At 46.2% G+C, this 21446-nt stretch overlaps 1 protein-coding gene across 5 annotated transcripts in view; it reads right to left on the bottom strand.

Moving 5' to 3' along the window:
* Positions 1 to 21446, bottom strand: part of LEF1 (lymphoid enhancer binding factor 1) — a 71110-nt gene that overhangs the window by 41416 nt on the left and 8248 nt on the right. The window lies entirely within an intron of this gene.

A 21446-nucleotide genomic window follows, 5' to 3' on the forward strand; every position in this document is an offset into this window, starting at 1 on the left:
CACTAGCCCTGTTCACCACCCATCCTTGCCTCTCCTCCATCACCCCGTACTCACCCCTGGGAAGCTTCCTGGGCCTCCTGGCCCTGCTTGGCTCATTTAACTGCACAGCACCCTCAGGCTCCCCAAAACCAGGCATTTCCTTCAGCTTTCAGACCTTACCCATGCAGGTGCATGGATGTCCTGGGCACTGACCTGAAGACACTTCGGTGGCTGGGGTGGCAGCCCATGAGATGGGGGAGACAGGAAGAAACATGGGGCTCACCTACTCCTCTTCCCACCCCACTCAATAGTGGTCTGTTACCACTAAGCTTCTTCACCCACTTGGCCACAGGCTTAAAAAGGGTTGCTGGTATGCACAAGACACGTGATACCTTTTAAATCCTGCACAGGATATTTCTGCCTGCTGCTAGACTTGATGGTTTTTTTTTTTTTTTTTATAAATTCAATAGCTGCCTTTAAAATTTAAAAATCAGCCTTAAAAACAAAAAAATATACCCAGCCCACAGCCCAAGTTTTGTGTAGCAGGCACCTATGTCCTTATAAAAGCCCTGAGCTGTGCTTTACAACATGGGTAGAAGTCTAAACATCGTAAAAAAGAGCCTAAACTGCCAGATTGCCCAAACCTCCAGTAAATCACCCTTCCAGATGGGCTTAGAGCTGCACATAGACCCCACTAGTAGTAATGGGTCACCCTGCAATTATATTTCAATCCTACTAAACTCAAACAACATTATGTGAGAGTTATGCTTGACTGCATTAAAGAGGCACTTCCAAAGTTTACCATCACCCTGTCATTACCAACAATTTTATTTTTCATTCAATTAGTCTTCCCCTGTGCAATTAAAGCATGGCAGAGGCTGGGATGGACAATTTCTTATCATAACTACATCCCTCCTTGCTACTTTTCACTGCAATAAAGGCTGTGCTTGGGAGAAGCACAGCACGTTAGAGTCTGCAAAACACCACTAAACAATTTATCAGGCAAAAAAATAGCTCATGCCAGGAGAGCTTGGGGAAGCACTCAGCCCCTTACTCCCCTCCACTGCTGACAGAGCAAATGGTCAAGAGTGCCACAGATGCCCCAATGCAACTTTAATCCTTTTCTTTTTTGGTGTGGACACACAAGGGATCTGCACAAGACCTGCCCATCCTACAGTGGCTGTGGTGGGGCAGCAAACCCTGGAGCTGCTGCAGTGTCCAGTCTGGTCTGGCACTGGGGCTGGGCAAGCTCTGCCAGCAATGCTCACACCCAGCAACCCCTCCAGCTGCCACCCCTAGCCAGCAATGTAGGCAAGGTTGGCAATCACATACTGGAGACAATTTTTTATTTGGGTTTTTTTTTCCCCCTGCTCCTACCAGAACAGGCATACTCCTTCCCCATTGCCATCATTTCAGAGGCAAAGACCAGACCCTCACCTCACCCCTGCAGAGGGAGCAAACGTTTTAGCTGGATGATCTGAGGATCATCTGGCAGTCAGGCAGGAGACACAGGCACTCCTGCTGCAGGCCCCATAGATGCTGCACACAGACATTTTGAGTTTGCTTGAGAGGCTGCATGTCCACCAGTCACACAGTTTGCCACGTTTATCTGCAGATGAGGCAAATTTTTACTGCCCTTTTTTTCAATAAGCAGGCTGGTAGACAGATTAAGGCACATTCATTTCAGCCTTTTAATCAAGGAATCAAGTGCTCTGCTCTAAAAAAATTAATTTATTGTCCTATTTATGGCAAAAGTACCCTTTCTGATGGAGAGAAATCATGGTCCCTCTTACTTCTATCCTACACCTAGAATAAGGATACCTTAGCCTCATCTGAAACTGAAAATCACCCCAAATTTCAGGAAGTTAACATAATTCCATCCAGCCGAGACACTATTCACACCGTGAAACAGGCAGAGTTCCCCCTGCCTTTCTCAGAGTTTCAGCATCCATGCCTGAAGACAAAGATGCCAAATACCCTCTGCCAACCAACCAGGCTAAGGAAAGTCAGCCTCCAGACAGCCAGAGACAGGACCATGAGCCACGGGGTGAATCCCTGTCACCCCTACTCGAGGGATGCACTCCCCCCATGCCACTGAACTAGCACAGATTCAAAACTATGGCACCTCGTGTGCGGAAGCAGAGACAGACAGGATTTGCTCATCTCAAACACCTCTTCATTCCACTCACCCTCCCAAACCTCCCTCTCCTTGCACAAGCAACCTGTGGGAGACAACCAGCTCAAAGTGAGAAACTGAATGCCAGTCCATTAAATAGAGCCCATCAAAAGTCTATCAAATCAGTGAGAAAACAATATCCTCTCACTGGAAGACACTGTAGATGATTTCTCATCTGCCCAGGATTTTGGCACTCACCATTTTTATCAATTGCACAGAACTAGGAGCTGAGAACATGAGGAGAGCAGCCCCTCGGTGCAGCACAGAGACAGAGCACAGCTTTTATCAGCATTAACTTTCTCACACTAAGTCAGAGGAAGGAAATGCTGCCTCCCCCACAACATTATTTTTTTTAAAAACAACCACCTTTCCTCTTCAGAAGGCCCAGGCCAGGTGTTACATGCTCTCGACATCAAGCTAAGGCCAGGCTGGCTAATCTGTAGGTTCACTCGTTAACAAGATAAAGGATTTCAGTTCGGTGCCGCGGCCGGGCTGTGGGAGCTGTGGGCTGGAGGAGCGCTGCCGGCAGCTGAGTGTCACTCCTGGAGGAATGCCTGACCTTTCCCGGGGCTTTGATCATGCTGGCTCGCAGCGTGAGATAACCAGCCCTTTGCAGAATCCGGAGGTAATAAAAAAAGCAGCTTTGAGGCCTCGTGTTTTTGCAGGGAAATACTTACCTGTGTTCCCAGCACACTGCCCAGTTGCCACCACCGTCCTCCCCAGATTTCAGCCACTTTACAGCCAAACTCAACACTGTCAACTAAGGGAATCATGTAAAGCCCTCGGATGAGAGGTTTTAGCTCTTGTTTAATTTCTCTTAATTGAAGAGGGTACTTGTGCACTATTCTTAGGGAGGAAACAGAGACTCAAAAAAGAGCAGAGCAACAGAAGTAAGGTCCCCAATTAGTATGTGATTAAGCTGTAAGTAGGATAATAGGAGGAGAAATTTTGTATCTTATACAAACAAGATAGCAAAAGAGATAGATAAAAGCATGGAAGGGGAATAAAGCTTTATCCCCAGTTCCCCTCTGAACAATCAAGCCATACAGAAAGGAATGGATTTGCTGAGGGTTTTTTGTTTGCTTGTGATTCTTTTAAAGGTGGCTGTCTTTCTCTGGATAGTTAATGATGGGCAATTTAAACAAGCCAGTGTAGCACCAGGTTAGTAAATCATGAAATACTTGGAACACTGCACTGAATGTGCTGGATCTGTAGGTGATAATTAGATCAGTCTTGAATATTTCCTTTAATGAGTCTACACAAGCACTTCATCCACCCAGTCTGGTTTTGGTTACCAACCTAGAGAAGTTTGCATGATCTTCTCAGGCTGGGGTGGTATTTTGTTTTGTTCTGTTTGGGACACTGCAGCACAGTCTCTGAAGTGGGAGCTACAATTCCTTGATGCTCTCTGCAGGCTGTATATGAGGCACAGGGCTTGCTCTGCAGCACTCCTCAGCTGCAAGCAGGCTGATGCCAAGCCCAGCAGACCTGGATAAGTTACCCCTCTGGGGGGGGAAAAAAGTTGTACTCAGCTACACCGTCTTCCTCACGGGGTTAACTATGTAGATTTCTGATGCAAATTTTACTTTAGGGCAAGCTTTATGGTATTAAGAGTCTCTTTTTCAGCCTTCTGAAATTTCATATGTATACATGCTAGAGCTCTCTCATCTCTCTTAATTGGGTTTTGTGGAATTTCAAGGCCCGGGGGCCAAGAGGGGAGGGCTGCTGATTAAAGCACGCCATGCAAAAGTGGATGCAGAAGTGTTGCACAGTAACAGAAGGAAAACAGTTCCTCTGAGCTACCTGCCTCCACGTGCAAACCCCATCTGCCACTCGGGAGGAGCCCCATCTTTTGCCCTGGTCTTCCTGAACATGCAAGGATGGCTCCTGCCCTCTGCATTGGGCACTGCAGAGAGGATGTTCAGCCCTGCTTCGCTGGATGTGCAAATCAATTTCAGAGGTTTAGAGGCAGCTACATTTGTTTATTTAACTGGAAATAAACCTGTGTGCCTGTAGACTCACTGCAGACCCGAATGGGCCTTCTTCCCACAGCCCTAACCAAGACTTAGACACTTCAGGACCATTAAGGAGGAATTAAAGGGTATTTAATCTCCCTTTATCCCTTTTCATAACCCAGCATGTACATGTATGTCAGAATTTGTTAGGCTGTTATGTCTGAACTGATGAAATGACATGTGTCTGTGCGTCCCCACCATGAGAGCACAGAAAACACCCATTCCTGCATTTGGCCAAACTATTTCTCCACATACAAGGATTCAGTCCAGGAGCCTGCTTGCAGTAGCTAAATACAGATCTTCACACACCCATTATAAATGCAGTCTAGTTTCATTTTTAACCCACAGGAGGGTGTGGAGGGAGAAGACATCAAAGCATGGACACAGACTACCCTGGCATTCTGGATGTGCAATTTTATCTTCCCCTCATTTCCCTCCTCTCCAAACCAGCTGCTACAACTATCATGCTTGCCCTCTGGCCAGTAGGCTGGAAAACTGGCTTCTAAGGCAGTCATTAATCTCTCCCCATCGCCCAGCTGGCACAGGATTTTGCTTAGATCGGAGAAGAGTCAGCTCCGTGCCCTCTGAAACACCAGCGGCAGCTCCTGCAGCCGTGCATGCCAGGCACCCACCGCCCCGCTGCCTACACCGGCACAGCCTGGCACCGCTCCCCCTGCTGCAGCAGGAGAGTCACCACGCATGGAATGAGAGGGTAAAACTCAAGCACAGGCACTGTAGAGCACTGAAAGAGGAACTTTGAATTATATAACCCCCTCCTGTCAGCAGTGACGATGAAAAGAAACGCTGTGCATCTTTGGGGGAAGAGGTCTTGGCTCAGAGCTAAGTTTAGAGGCTGACTTCTGGCATAGCAATAGCAGCAGAGAGTAGCCCCTACATATGCAAGTTATTCAAGTGAAATGAAGATGCACATAAACCTTTAGCAGGAGAGCACAGCTCAGCAATGCTACGCTTTTCATTCGGCCAGCGGGGTTCAACCCGTCTGAGGTAACATGGCTGGAAATACACAGAGGTGTATGCTGAGCACCAGCAAGAGCTGCTCCAGCACAGCCTGGCTGAAATGAGAATAAAACAGGCTCACAAAGTACCCTGCGCACCACTGCAAGTTTGTGAGGGAGATAAAGTAACAAGAAGTGTGTTTCCTGTGGTTATAGTCTGAAACATAGCCATTTTACTGTCCCCCATCATACACTGCACTGTCCCTGCAACTTCTGAGGCCATATTTGACCATCTACTTCAAGTCAAAAATAATCTTTTCAGAGAATACTTCTTTCCTGTGTTGATGGGATGATTCATACCAAACTTGTCATATCTTCTCAGTAATATCCCTCATTTGCCATTTTAGAGGGGAAGAATGGGGCCCACCAATGCCCCATGAATACACACCTAAACCTGCATTTGATCTGTCAGTAGTACTGTAGGTTTCCCAAAGAAGAAGAAACATGCAGGCAACTTTTTGATCTTCCTTAAAGCACCGCTTATCTCAGCTTTTGTTTGTTTTCTGTTTTTCAGGTGTGGGGTAGTGTCTGATGTGAATGCCACCCACTGTAAGCTATCTAGGCAATGAAACAACCATCATAAACCACCACTGGAACAAAAATAGCTGCACCTTTCTCTCTCCCCTGCCTCCCCCCAGCACATGCCACATTCAGAACAGCACTGACACTATGTGCAGCTAAAAGCACACTTTGCAGATCACAAACTCAGAGGTGCTAAGCATGGGTCTCCCCTCATGTATCTTCCAGCCACTTGTTAGGGAACCACTGAGTCCTTCTGGATGACTACCAGCAAAGGCAGCCATTCATAACAGCTGTGGGGCAGAGAGGGGTAGTCCCCCAAGGCTGCTTGTGGGTTCAAACTCCTGCTTGGCACAAGGAAAGCTGCCACCTGCAGTAAAACCAGATGAGAGAGTACTTACAGCAACACAGTTCACAATAAGCCTAAACCACAGTGAGCTGAGCCTTCTCCCACCGCCCAGGCTTTCCTCTTCTCACCCCCTCCTCGCTATCTAGAGGGAGTGCAAGTCCACAGCTAGACATTGGACAGGGTGCAACAGCAACAAGTACCAAATCCTAATTTTGAATGGGGAGACTGGTCTGAAAGGGATTTACATGAGGCTTCAGGTTAAACCAATATTCACCCTTACAGCTCAGTCCCTTTTAACTCTAGAGGAGGCTGGCCCACCACAGCCACACCTGAGCTTGGAGGAGAGGTTTCCAAGTGGCTACTATGCTCCTTCCAGCTTTGGGAGGGAAGAAAAAGGACAAAACAACCCAGCAGCCAGGTAGAGGAAGGAGCTCTTCCTGAGCAGGAGGCAGCAATCAGCCGCTACACTGCCTGTTCTGCAGCAGTCAGACGGGTGAGCATGTGGTACACGGGGCCACTGATGTGCACCACATGAGCTCTCCATCCCCAGTACATCCTTCCTCACTGGGAAAGGACAGAAACCCCTGGGACACCCAGATGTGGGGTCTGTTGCTGAAATCCTGCAGGGCTTCTGCTGAAAAAGGCACTTAAAACTCACACTAAAAATAGAGGCTGCACTGATGCTATATTTAGCAGGAGGGTGCATGCTTTCAAAAAAAGACTGTCACCCCCTCCAGCAGCAGAGGGAAGGCAGCCAGGCATGCCCCTGGGATGGTCCTGCATTCCAGCCCTGATGCAGCGGCACGTGCTGGCACCCCAGCATGAGTGTGCCTCAGGAGAGCCGCCTTTTCCTTTGGAAAGGTGAAGACAGGGTGCACGAAACCATTTGCAAGGTCACTGGGTAGAGGTTCCTGCTCCACAGAGGCCAAGTGGGATGCAGGACCCTGGACCTCCCTGGGAGCTGTGCTGCTGGCCAGTCCCACAAATGGATGATTCCTTCCCTGTGCTGGGGTTTTTCTAAGTGCAATAATGAGCATCAGGTTTTTCATAAAGTGCTTACAGATATGTTGCTTCATCTAGGTGCCAGGAGAGCCAGGCATGGCCACTGAAAACTTGTCAACTAGTGAAAACACAAAACCTCCCACTTTGCCTGTCAAGCCAAGTATCTGACAAAACACTTGACTTGTCTCTAAGTAAAGAGCAAAAAAACTCTCATTCCCTGGCTGGACTACTTAGGCTATGGGGACAGATCCAGAGCTGATGCGACACAGGCACCGGTGTCTGCACTGGCAAGATCAAAGGGGCAGGTTTGCACTTTCCACATTTTGTGCTGGGTTTCCTCTCCCACAGAGCAAAGCTGCGGGGATGTGCAGCACAAGAGAGGATGCTACATGGTCCATGCAGATGCTGCATGGGAAAAAGTGGCACCTTCTCCCCTTGACTCTCTGAGTCCTGTGGGGCAGCAAGATGTGGCAGGGGGTGTCCCACCTCCAGGGCCCAGGAGGAGGCCACTGAAAGCCAAGCTTCTAATTAAGACCACAGCTTTGGTTAATTGAGTCCAATTCACCTGTGACATGAAGAGTCCCAATCCCATCAACAATAATGGAACTGCATCGGCTTACACCAGTAATGACTTCAAATCAGTGGCATAATGAAGCTAATTCAATACTTTTCCAGGTCCAGCTGATGAGGCTGCCAAGGGAGAGCAGGAGACAGCCTTCCTCCCTCGGCACCACCACCTGCTCGAGGGCAATGTGAACAGCTCACGTCTTGGAAAGACAGGAAATGTAAAAAAATAAACTAAGTTTCCAACAAGACTAAGGCTTAGTTTTAACACTGAATTACTCCTGCAGGTGACTCTGTGCAAGTGCTGACGACAAAGCAGCACTGCCCACAACTACTTTCCAGGAGGAGGAACTCTGAAAGGCAGCCACAGGTCTCCAACCTGCCGTGTGCTGCTGAGCCACCGCACCAAGCTGAGCCCACCAGCTCCGGGGACAGGTCACATGCTGGATAGCACCTGCCAGGGCGTGGGAAGGAGCTCCTGAGAGACAGCCACGTGCTGGCAGCCCTGGGGAGGAATGTGGATGAACATGGAAGTTGCCCGATGTAGGCAGACATGCAAATCAGCAGCTGCGGGGCCACACCGACAACCTCCTAATTGCCTCGGCAACCTCCTAATTGCCACGGCGCCCCCAGCTCTCTCGGGGCAGGGACTGGGAATAGCCGGGAGGAGCAGGAAGGAGCGAAACCCTCCCACGGGAGCAGGGGGTGTGCTGCCAGGTCGGTGCCGCCCTGGGACAGCGCGAGTGCCCCGAGGGATGGGAATGGCCCAGCTTGGCCCCCCGGCCGCCCCACACAGGCCACTGCCTTGCACACACAAATTTGTCTCTGCCTCGAGCCAAAAAAAACTAAGCCGACACTCTTTAGAAGAGACGTGCATTATTTTAGAGCAGTCAAGTTATGACTGGTCTGATTTCCATAATACACGCTCTGCAAACATCTGCCTGTTATTTAAGGCTCGGCTCCACTGGGACAGAACTTAATAGGGCAGACCTTTGAGCCGGTGTCCATGGAGGACTCCTTGCTGCCAGAGATATCCCGAGGCAGAAGTGTGCCCAGCATGTCAGGCTGGTCACTCCTCGCTCCCGCAGCCACATCCAGCTTCGCGTCTCTGAGCCTTTCCCCACGCACCCACTGATGCTCCCGCTCCCATCAAAGGAGAGCTCCATCCCCCTCTCAACCAGAAGTATCTGCTGGTGCCAATGAGCCGGTGTCACCCTTCAGAGGACACAGCGATGTGTCTCTCATCGTGGGCATCTAGCAAATCATCTGGCACCTTCAGGTTGTCTGCCATTTTTGCAGGCTGACTGTTGAAACCTGAGTGTCCCAATTAGATGAAGTTAAATGCTGCCCTGAACAACAGCGTTGCTGGCAAGAAAGTTATCCCAGCGTTATTAGACTGCTCCCTCCCTACGAAGAGACCACAAATTAGTGTTTACTTCAGAGGCCAAGTAGGCCAGCTTTGAGAAAGCATGCCTGCCCCTCCATCCCACAGGTTTCCCAGGGGCTCCTGGGTCCTCGGCACACACCTCCACGCCATGCCCTTGCTCTGCATTTAGCCCGGGCTCCATCCCAGCCTGACACAGCATTTAGCTACTGGGTTTATTTTCTGCCTGCTGTACTGGGAGAGCTGAAACAGCCGAGTCTCGGTGCTGCAGTCAGTTGACACAGGCTAAGTCAATTAGCTGCTATTGCTGCGTTGCTCAGCTAGGCCAGATCAAAAGACAAAGAAAGAAAAGCCTCACACTGGGAGGAATCAGGTCCAATCAACACATTTGTCTTCGATACTTCAATCAAAATATTTGAATGGGAAAGGGAGATGGCTGATGCTTCCCAAAGCAACTAGGTACAAGCTTGCTTTCCTAGGGCAGGAGGGGCAGAGGGGCCAGGCAGAGCATTGCAGTTCCCATTCACCTCTCCTCCAAGCTTTGCTTCCATTCAACAAATCCTTCAAATAAACACACAAAAACCCAAAATATATTCCGTAAGTTCAAGCTAAGGCAGTTTCCATTTCAGAGTGGGCTGCTTAAGCCCTGTAAGTCTCCTAGTTCATTCTGACTCAAACCAACACTCCTTGCAGCTTGTGCATAGCATTCTTCAGGAAGGACACAAAAGATCACAATTCTCCACGGGCCTTGCATATCCTCCTCCTTTGGGCAGGATTATTATTTTGCAGATCTCTGCTCTGTATCAGCCATTCCAAGGACCACTGGTCTTCACACTGGCTCTTGCAAAACTACACCAGTCAGCAGGCATTATATCCGATACCAAGCATTGTGAGTATCAAGCCCATTTCTGCCTCCAAAAACATAAAATTTTTCTTTTGAGAGGCTGACAGTTAGTGATGACAAAGCTTCACCTACAGCTGAACTGAAGGAAATCAAAACTGGTAATGGACAAAAGCAGGTCCGCAACACCGAGCTGTAGCTGGGCAGCCTTCAAATTCAGTTCAGCTCCTTGTGCAGCCGCTGCTGTTGTATCATGCCACACTGCTCCTCACTTCAAAGAAGACAACCATAAGGAGAACTATGAAAGCAATTAAAAAAATATTATCTTTAGGATGTAATCTACCCAGAGGTGAATGGGAATAATTATCTAGCTGCAGATTTTTATGTGTTTTTTTTAAGGCAACAACTGGCTGAACATTCATTTTAAGTAGTTACCTACAGTAACTTCCACCTTATTGAAACAAGAGACTAGAGATACTAATTTTTTTATAGCATGGGCCATGTATTCCATACCATTTCACAGTAACATCTATACTCAGTAACCCTTTTCCCATTCAGTCCACAATCCCATAAACACCTCTGTAGCAGCTCAAGCAACTGTTCACGTAGAAAAGAATGCTTTCTGTTTTTTTCAAAGCAGCGAAGGCAGCAGTTCAACAGCCTGAAGTGAGAAGACCCAGCTCCAGTTTAACAGGCAGCTGTCTGAAATCGCCCCCTCAAATTCTCACTGAAGAGCAAGACCTAACATCAGTAGCCTTTCCTTAGCATTCTTTAATCTGCATACCTTGAACCCTTTATTCTTCCTCTTCTGCTCTGTTGCCCCACCTCTGAAATGGATATTATGCCACACTATAGACAGAGAAACAGGCCCTGAGACACCAGCTACTGAACTGAAGTTGTGCATCAACAAGACTTCCCGAAATCCTTTGACTATCTGTTCATTCCAGGTATTTTTGAAGGCAATGTACAACCTAGGTCTATTATTCACTTTTGGCTGGATAGATGTTTTCTGTAGCTATTACTTGAAGCATTACCATCTCCTGTCTGCCTCTTATGTGCCCATGGCCAGGTACCAGCACTAGCTGTCCTGATCCAGGGATGCCGAGAGACACTTCGAGCTCCTCCCAACAGTACACAAGCACGTGCTCACCCCTATTATAAACACCCCAAAAGATCAACAGAAACAGAAAAAGGTCAAAGCCAACAGATGTCTTTTCAAAAAAGACTTTTTTTGGCTTGGTTAGACCCCTGAGATGTCAGTCCTGAAGAGATACACAGACAGATTTATGTTGCATATCACAACACTGAGGTGCAATGCTTTCCTCTTTATAGGTTAAGGCTTAAGCCACATACTTGATTCAATAAAGGCAGTTAACTGACATTGAAATTTCCATGAAAGAGCTAAGAAAAAAATGTTAAAGAACTCCAATCAATTAAAAAAAATCCTATTTTAGAAATTCCTTTGTAATTTAAATTTACTGGGAGGCAGGGGGGGGGGAAATAACCCCAGAAGAAAATAGTTTTACTTTTTTTTTAAATTATACTTCTTTCACCAAATACTTAAAAAGAAATCTCAGCTCATATTTGTAATAACAAAAGATTACCAGAGTCCTTGATTTACTGTTGAAGTCTGCAGTAAAGTTTCATACCTTGAGTGAGGTGCAGCCTAATCCCTGCATGTGATTACATTTAGGAGTGAGAGGGAGGTATGCGGGGGGTAGGGAGAAGCAATTTTTATTGAAGACAACGCTTCAGGCAGCCCTGGAGCAGAGTGGATCCAGTTTGAAAAGAATTGGCAACCCTAAAACTTTTTGATAAGATAAAAATTCATTGATGTTGGCTCACACTAGGCCCACTTCAACTCTGCACTTGTCCTCTGTGTTTCCTTGGCATATCTGTTCCTTTCCTCTATCTGCTTTAGCATAACTTTATTTTTCTCTTTTATCTTTAGCTAACTGCACCCAGGGACTAGAGGGATTGATTTTTTGTTTTGACTTATTGTTTGAAGATCTGTAACTCAAAGCAGCTTCTTGCGCCTCTGATGTCTAAGCCCGAGCAGTATAAAAGGTAAAGCTCATCCTGTGTACCAAAGTGAGCAGGGATACCATTTTATAATCAGTCATCTGTGTTTTATTTTGCCTTTTGGGGAGGAAAACTATTTTGAGACTTTATAAGCAATAATACTTTAAATAAATATTCTCGTGGCAGGTACTGCACATGCCAGTTCCCTTTTTAAAGACAGACAGCTATTGCTTACCACTCAGGGGAAGAAAAAGAAAGTTCCTAATTAAAGGAGGCCATTATACATCAGAAGATATTTTGAGCATCACGTCACACTACCAACAGCCTATTGCAGCCAAAATGTTACCATGCAAATGTAAAAATGCTCTCGCTCAGAGATGCGCTGCCATGAGGCCAGCGAAAATCCCCGCTGGGAGGGGAAGGCAGGAGACAGAGATGCGCTCCTCAGCGCTGCTGGTAAACAGCCATCGCTCATTGCCGTGTTAATACCGCCCGTCCCAAGACATGGAGAGATGGAGATAGATTTTTGCTTGCTTCCTCTGCCTTCTGAGGGCCAGACTCTGGAGATTTCTCCTTTTCCCAGGCAATTCTTCCCTCCCCCCAGCCCCAAAAATGCCTCTGGGCTGTTTTAAACAAGCAGCTCCTCAGGACGTGGCACACGGGTTTCTCACTGCACTTGCACATTTCTGTATCGTGGAAAGCCGACAGTCACAGCACACACAGACTTTGTTTACGATCGCCAGTCTCTGCTATTCCCTAAAGTTGCCCAGCTTGCTGAAATATGGTTACATATGCAAACATTATCTCCCAATTGTAACCTCATTTTCTGCTCTGCTGGACAGCGTGACCAGCATTTGTCATCTTGCCGCCCCCGCCCGCCACATCATTCATGTGTCTATAATTGTCATCAAGATGTGGCATGTCAGCAGGACTCCCGCGTCCGCTGCTCCCCATCTCCGCGCAGTCACTCAGGTAACAAACCCATAATCTCACCCTGTTTTCATGATGGTTGAATTACACATAATTGTTTCTGCACAGTGATTGATTTCTGCCTGAATAGAGACCTCTGCCTTTTTTCAATGCGAGCGAGTGGCAGCCAAGTCTCTCCATCTAGGAGGAGGCAGCAGCCTTTGAAGAGATCAAAGCCAAGGCCGCGAGCAGTTGTGCGCCCTGGGAATATGGAAAGCCTTTATGCTCTCAACCCCATTTCCAACATCATGTTGGATTGCAGCTGCATTACATTCTGCCAGCATTCTTAATGCTTTTAGTATTGACTCTGACATCACCGATAGCTGTTTTAAAGTAACAAAAGCTGAAGGATGACTTATTTTCACAACTCCATAATTGGAACATGCAAAGTTAGGGGAAGGGAGCATTTGTTTTTAATCTGAGATACAAAAGAAAGCACAGAAAATTATATAAGTTCCCCAAAATTAAAAACACGTTTTTCATATGGAAAGAACAGAGGGGGCATTTTTATAGCCTAGACCACACAAAATGAACTGATTATGCACATGCTTTTTCAAGCCTAAAGGCTGAAGTAAAAATACGATTGGGCAAGTGAGTCAAATTGGGAAAAAATATTGTGACTCACAGTACGTTTAGTGACTTTTAGCACCTGATGCAAGGGAAAATAATGCAGATGCCCAGGCTGTTGTCTCCCCTCTGCAGCTCCTTGTAGCAAACTGACAGTAGTTCACTTACCTTAAACCAGACACACAGCACATGACAAACACTAAATCTCCATTAATTATCTAAAAAGATAAATAATGACCTAAAAGTATAAAATACTGCAAAGCTTTTTTTAAGCCTCCCTCTCCTCCAGTCATACAGGCAATTCTTGGACTGCATTAAAACTACTCTTGCCACAATATGGTTTTCAGGGGCATCAAATGCTCCCAACGCTCCTTCTCTCTCCTCATCTGGCTTTGCTGGTGAAAACAAAAGTAAATGTCTATCAAGAAAAGACTGTCCTGAATTTTAATTAAATGTACATCTACATTATCCTGAAAAAATATTTCCAGGAAACTTTAAAAAACTATCAGCAGAAAGGAGGGAGGATAAGGAGGATGTAAAAAGCAAGAGCCCAGGAGGGCACAGCAGCCGAACCACTCTGTGTGCGTGTGCTGCCCAGTCTGAGCACCTGGGCAACTCTGACAAATATTTTTATTCATGGTAAAACCACTGAATAGGAGCCTTTAAGAGCAGTAATTTTGAAATATGGTCCTGCTGCTATAGTGTGTGGAGTGCTGAGGAAGGAAGAATGTGCAAATAAAGCACAAACTGTAAAGAATTAAACATTACGAGCACCCATGCATTAGCAATAAAAATAATTTCCTCTTAGCTGTATCGTTTTTGTTCTGCTGTACTAACACTCCTTTCCTCCCTGTAGTCATTAAAATCCCGACTCAAAGACAACAGCAAAGGGATCTGGCCTCCCTCCCTATGGACACAGAGCTTATGTCTCTGTCATTTCAAGGCTGGGAAATGGTCTCGTTTTCACTTTGACTGTTCCTTAACACACTAACCATACTGAGGCTGAAATTAGAGTCAAACGTAGCAAGCTCTTTTCCAAGATGTAAAAGCTTATAATTTTTTTAGTATCAAGACAGAAGTCTTTTCTGTTGTAATCCAAGGTTTTGGAGTTTTCCCTCCCTCTACTCTCCTGCCATCCTCAACAAATTTACTACTTCCTCTGCACAGTCTGCTTTTTAAAATCAGGACTAATTCTTTGTGGCTCTGGTGTTCATTCTGATAAGCAGAGGGCAGCTTGCAAAGCAGCACAGAGGAAAGAGTGGCAAGATAGAGGGAGCTGAAGCCATCACTGTAAACAGAGGGATCTGCTGCCATTATCTTCAGGACAGCTAAACCAACTTCTGCCTATCCCACAAGGAGTCTTAAGCGTCTGGAAAAGAATGCCAGCCTCCAAAAATGAGCAAATAACATGCATAGCATTGCAAAAGTCTCCAAAACACTCACCACTATGAAGACACAGCAGAAAAAATAACTTTTACATGATACTGCAACCCTACCTTTCAACATCAAACCATTACTATGATGAAAAAGTATGTTTTACTGTAATTACTGCTAATTTTTCCCTTCCGGGGACTTTTATGTTCGTTTACAGAGGATTCACTTGCTACTTGATACTTTTTCTCAAAAGCTTGCTCCTATTTTGTAGCTATTCAATGAAATTCAAGAGACACTATTTAGCGCAAAAGAGGCACCTGAAAGCTCTCTGCCAGGTTTTCACCCCATGCAGCCCACTCCATAACCTGCACAGGCAGCAACCCATGCCCAGGCAGAGGCACAGCTTCTCCTCATGCAGGACCCTTTGGATGAGAGAGTCAGCGACCCTAACAACCAACCTCACCAGCTCCTGAAATCAGGAACTGAAATCCCTTCAAGGTGACTACCTGCAGGAACACAACAAACTGAGTTTTAAGTGTGGCTGTGGTGCTGGGGACCATGCAGCCACCAGCTGCGGCCACAGCGTATCAGCTGTAGCTCCAGAGGTGTGAAGAAACAAAAGAAAGCGCCACAGATGACCTGGCTAACCCTGGCAGAGCACTGGCACCAGGGCAAACCGCTTAAGAAGCGCAGATAGGAAGCTGAGAGCTGTGCTCCAGTAAACACAGTCTGCCTGTAGTGTATTAAAATAGAAGATATTTCAGGATGCACAGGAAAAAGTTTAAAGCTTCCAGCTGCAAATGAGCAGGCACCTCCTTGCAAACCATTCTTCCCACCAGAGGCTGCCGAGGCACAGGGCACGGACAGCACTGAGGCCTTGGCAGGTGCCCGCCACAGCTGGAAGAGGAAGACAGATGCCACTGCTGCCAAGATGCCATCCCAAAGAGCTTCTCTGAGGTCTTCCCATCCCTACAGTAAACAAGAGAAGTCCCACCAGGCTGGTGCCAGGGCAGCTGACAGAGAAACCCTGGCTGGTCATTCCCAGCACGTTATGTGCAAGAGCTGTGAATCAATGGCAGGTTCCCAGGAGAGGGAGCACACCGTGCTCGTTATCTAATTGTGTTTGCACTGAACTTCTGAGAGGGAGGGAGACAAAAGTGGGGAATGAAAATAATGATGCTGAGGGCAAAGAGCCTGCTCCCCTGCAGGGGAGAGAGCAAACAGAAAACCAAGCAGGAAGATATGGGTGCTATTGTGTGGCAGGGAGGGAAAAAGAGAAAACACAAAGTCTGTTTTTTGACAAAACCTTTTTTGGGCTAATTTTCTTAGGCCCCTTCTTGCTTTTATTTAGAAACTTCAGTAGATTGTTTGCTCCTTCATTCAAAGGCTAGGTATGAAACACAGCCACAGCCAGCACTGACACAAACTTTCTTCCTATCTGCACGGGCTTCAATCCTCTTATTTTCCCTCTCTCCACCACACACATCTCAGTTTTTACTTTCTCAGACTTCTCATTTGCTTTCATTAAAAAACCTAAAATCAAAACCAACCTAAGAAACATATGCTTAGAAGTGAGCTGTCTTTCAGATGAATTCCCAAAGTGAACTCAGGAAATACAGAATTTATTCCCACCTCTGCAATCTCCTTTCTCTAAGGCTCCGAACAAATATTGCTTTTTCAGGTCCTCATTTGCAGAAGTCTCCTCCCAGACTGTGCCTTTGCGAGTGGAGTGGGGGGGAAGCAGAGGACATCCACACACACAAACACACACATAACCCTGCTGCCAGCATGGGCATCAGGGATACTTCCCAGGAATCTGCCAGCAGTCACTGATACACCGCAATTTCCACGGGTCAAGTACTCATGCTACACTCTAGGTTGGGCAATTATACACAGAATTTACCTATTTCATGCTTAATTGCACAGGCACAAACTTTTCCTCCAGCCCCGAAATAGCTATAACTTACCAGCGGCACTTATGTTACCACAGGCACTTCTGCCAGTTCTGGCTTAACCTCCTAGGATCAAATCTCAGCCACTGGCTTAACCAGCCAACCCCTCCTGGGAGAACCCAGCAGAAGAGAGAGAGGAAGTGCAGGTAATACAAGAAAGGCCAACATCAGCTATGAGCTCCTGGGCTGTGACATGCCACCTCCAGAAGAAAAATGAAACACCCACCTGTAGGCTCTTCTGCTGACTGAGTCTGAAAAAATAATTTGTCCACTAGATGTTGGCCAGAGAGATTCATTTAATGGAGAAGGGCATTTTTGTGCAGTAAGCACGACTGTGTAACTATCTGACTGTATTTACTTGGAGTCCTGGAAGACAAGCTTCACCAACCCACCGCTGAGTTCTCCTTCTCCTAGAAACTCTGTCTGTGCCCCAAACACAGGGGTTTCTGAACTGGCTTTGATTCAACCACGTTTCCCAACTGAACATTTATTGTTCTGCCCCATTAGCCTGCATTATTCTCACTTACACACATATCCTTGGAAAGAAAAAGCAATAAAAGGAAGGATTTAAAGTGTCAAAGAAAGAGGGAAAACTCCCTACACAAGCTGTTTTGGAAGCACCCTTGAATTAAAAAATGTTTCAAGACAGTGTTTTGATCAGCTTTTCTACAGTCTCTTAATATTTCCTTATTACAAAGTATGTCTTTTACAGGTCACTCTGATAGGAAGATTATATTTGCCAGTTATTAAAAAAAAAAAAGCTGTTTGCAACATTGCTGTCAAACTGTCTGGGGAGTCACCTAATAAATTAGCATTTTCTTGTGGTTCTCCTATTCCAATCCTTCCTTCTGAAGATTTACATCTAAAACAGGATCGCTGCACTATTATCTTAGAAATATCCTCAAAATAAATGAGATAGGAGAAAAAAAGTCTCAACAAAACCTGAAAAATCCACACACTTAAGAGCTAAGCTTTTTAAAGTTTTATTTCCTTTTTCCTCCAAATCCAGCACAGCTTTTCTTCCTATAGCAAGAGTATTTAAGAAACAAAATAAAGTGCAAGAGAGAAGCCTTTGAGTAACATTTTTTTTCAAATCCAACATGTTCATTTGAAACTTATTTTTTCAAGTTGAATTTCAGTTGTGTGCAGGAGGTAATCGAGCAGTAACAACCAGACCAAAATACAGGCCTAGCATGCTACTGTCAGAGGGCAGCCAAACAAGGGGCATTCTAAGGGGGTAAACTATTTTAATCACTTGAGTTTTCAAAAATGTATTCCAGTATGTTCGATGTATGGCTTATTTCCTCAAGATCCTCACTGGCTCTCCCAGTGCCAGCTGGGTGAGCTCACTGCAACTTCATCTGTTGATCTCCAGCAGGCTGGAGGGGACCTGGGCCTGCCCCATCACCCTGGGCTCCCACAGCTGACCCTTGCTCACCTGTGAGCTCCCGGCCCACTCCCAAAAACTCCCCGAGAGGCTGAACCTGCATGTACGTCTGTATTTGGAAAAGGAGGACCTGGATGTGAGCACAAGGGCAGTTTTTACACTTGGCAGGGCCTAATTCACATACAGAGGTTCAGGGGAGAAATCAGCCTCCCCCAGTTTAGAGGGATCCTACACTAGGTCAAGCCCAACTATTCCCCGGCTTCACCTCAAATTTTCTGTACACAAGTATTTCTTCAGTTTAAGATACAGAAGTGTTGCTGATCAGACCACAGCGATGGAACAAAGCTGCCACAAAGCCTAAATTGAGGAGAGGGCACAGATGTGAGAATGAAGCCAGCCTGTAAAAACTAATTGAAGAAGGTGTACAATGGATTTTTGTGGCATGGGACAGACCATGGGTTGGTGGCAAGAACCTTGCTCACTGTGACAGCACAAGGGAATGATACAAAACTGCAATGAAGAAAGTACAGGACTGGCAGGGAGCAAAATAAAGAGCAAGGGAAAACACAATGACCAGTCACAACTGCAGCTCCCTGAGCTCAATACAGCACCACTCAAACTTCAGAAAGGAGAGACCAACAAATCACTGGATTGTGGCATTTAAATAAAGTAAACATATTTGCATTGCTGGACACAATTTATCTGCCTTTTAGCACATCAGCAGGCAAAAGGCCTTCTCCCAGACCGTGGTCTGTGTTTGACAAGCGTTGACACCTTTAATCGTCACCTCCACATTGTACTTTTTTTATGCTAGACAAAGCTTGCCAATGCAAGACTTGATAGGGATGAAGAAAGATCAAGGCAAAAAAGATATGCCAGAACTGTGGAGAGACAACAGACGGTCACAAAGATAAACCTCTGAGACAGTTTTGAAACACAGAAAAAGGCAGAAAATTGAAGAAATAGAGCCTTACAGCACAGCTAAGTGACCAGTTACAGAGAGAGAGCTCTGAGCAGCCAGTGTCACTAGGATGCCTACTCAGAAATATAGAGCCTACAGGGATAGCATTTTAGAGTTCATTGCTCTCTACCTCTGAGCCAAGAAAACTGCCCAGCAGAAGTCCAGTGATCCCCTTCCCTGTTTTTTTGAACATACATGATGACTCAAACAATTTTCAGACTGGTTTTTTTTTTTGATAATGACTGCAACCCCATCCACACCTCCATTCAAGTCAGCTAAGATGAAGCTGAGCTGTCATCAGTATCCACAGGATTTCAGCATCATGCCTTCCAATTCTGTTCAATCTCCCTCCTTGTGCTGACACTGTGAGGTTCATTGCAGCTCACACAATCTCCAGGTGTCTCAGAGCAGGACTGCTGGATATGTGCAGAGCCTGGCACTGTGCTGGATGTGCAGCACCAGCCTGTTTCAAACTATTTTAAAGCTTCCCTGCTCAGAAAGTAAGGAGGGGAAAGAGAAAGAAAAAAAAAAGGGTCACACAAGCAGCTTTCTGCTGCTCTTTGGCAAAGCAGCCTTACTAGGGCTGCCTCTCACCACGAGCACGTGTCCATGTACCCTGCTTCTTGGCAAACACTTGCAGGAAGTCCCATGCTCCCAAGGGACTCCTTCCCCTGCCCTGGTCTGGGTGAAGCAGACCTGCCCGCTGACTCGTGTGGCACTGTTTGAAGTACAGGGCTGGAGTATTGAAAGTGCTTGGATAGACAGATGCTTTTGGGAATTAACTGCTCTCTGGCTTGCTTAATAACTCCTAGCCAAAGCAATTCTCTGGTTTATGTGTTACAGCTGGTGACAGCACTACACTTACTTTTTAAGTTGAGCTGCCCATTTTATAAATATTCAATCGAAGCCCTGTAACTTTACACTTGTAATTTTTGCTGACTAAGCTCATCCCATTGATTTTATGCCTCAACCTTACCTATAACCACAGCCATTTAAAGAAAATAAACAATCATTGAGTCGACCTTTCAGCTCCATGAAAATGCTGTTCTACACAAGGGATTTGGTAACTTTGAAGATCACAGGCAAAGATATTCTAGTTCCTTCATCCTCCATCTGAAGCCCCAGCAAGCAACACCACCACCAGAAGCCTCAGAAGGCCAGTCATTTTTCCTCAGGCAGTTCAGGTGCCTTTTCTTCCCTTTTAGGAGAGCAGGCAATCCCTGACTGATTAGCACAGTTGGTGCACATGTTAACTCCCTATTGCACTTTTAGCTCAATCCCAAAGATTCAATGAATACATTTTTATTTAAGTGCTCAATCACTTTCTTGCTGAGAGGACGGATTCCTTTGAAGTGGGAATCCCAAACTAAATAAACATATCCACAAGATCCAAGTCTCAAACAGAAGCCACTGGGTTGCTAGATTAAGTTATTCTGAGTGCAATTTTCTTAAGTGACTCTAATGCTTACGAAGGGCTGGAGCAAGAGAGACACTAATCCCCAAGTGCCCAGGCAGGAGCAGCATGCCAGTGTCCTGCAGAAAGGGACCAAACCCAACAGCCAGATGTCCTCACCCCAAACATGTCTTACAACCAAAACCAGCTCAGAGAGAAATGTCTGCTACCCTGGACAAGGCAGTTTGGGGTAAATGGGAGCCATATCTGCACAGTTGGACTGTCACAGCACATGGCTCCCCTGCAGCAGCAGGGAGGACACAAGCTGAGGACAACCTGACTCAAGCAGGTCAAGGAAAGACTGCCTGTCTCCCAACAGTGTTTTCCTTGAACCAGACAGACACTGGATCACTGTCCATCCACGTGCGAGCAGCACAGGGGATCACAGCAGGACACGCACAGACCTCACGCTGCAAAATGTTCCGTGTCCGTATGTCTTCTTGAGAGACATGGTGTTTTACTACTGGCAAAAAAAAAAAAAAAAAGAGCACATGCCTCTGATAGGAGTTCAGAAATATTAAGCAGCAGTAAAATGCTTTTGTGTGGGTTATTTCCTTCCCATATCAGGAGGCATTTTCACTAACTATAAACAGAAGTTAAGTACTCAAGAGAAACCAGGCCTGCGGTACCCAGGCTTTTCAATGCCTGCAGGCATGCAGCGCTGCAACTATCTGGAAAAAGCCTTTTCCTCTTTTGATGCCTGAACCTGTGGAGCTTCAGGCTTTCTTCTTGAGCCATATCCTCCTTGGCACTTGCAGCCCATAACAAGCTATTCTTATTAACATTTTTTCTGGGCTGGGATTAAGTTGGAAAAGAGACAGGAATGACATTTTGCTTAAGCCACTTTAAAAAGTAAGCAGCAGCTCTACCATTTAAAGTTTATATTGAATCAGCTCCTAGATGTATAGAAAAAGAG

Source organism: Vidua chalybeata, chromosome 4 (genome assembly GCF_026979565.1).
Source record: "Vidua chalybeata isolate OUT-0048 chromosome 4, bVidCha1 merged haplotype, whole genome shotgun sequence".
Taxonomy (NCBI): domain Eukaryota; kingdom Metazoa; phylum Chordata; class Aves; order Passeriformes; family Viduidae; genus Vidua; species Vidua chalybeata.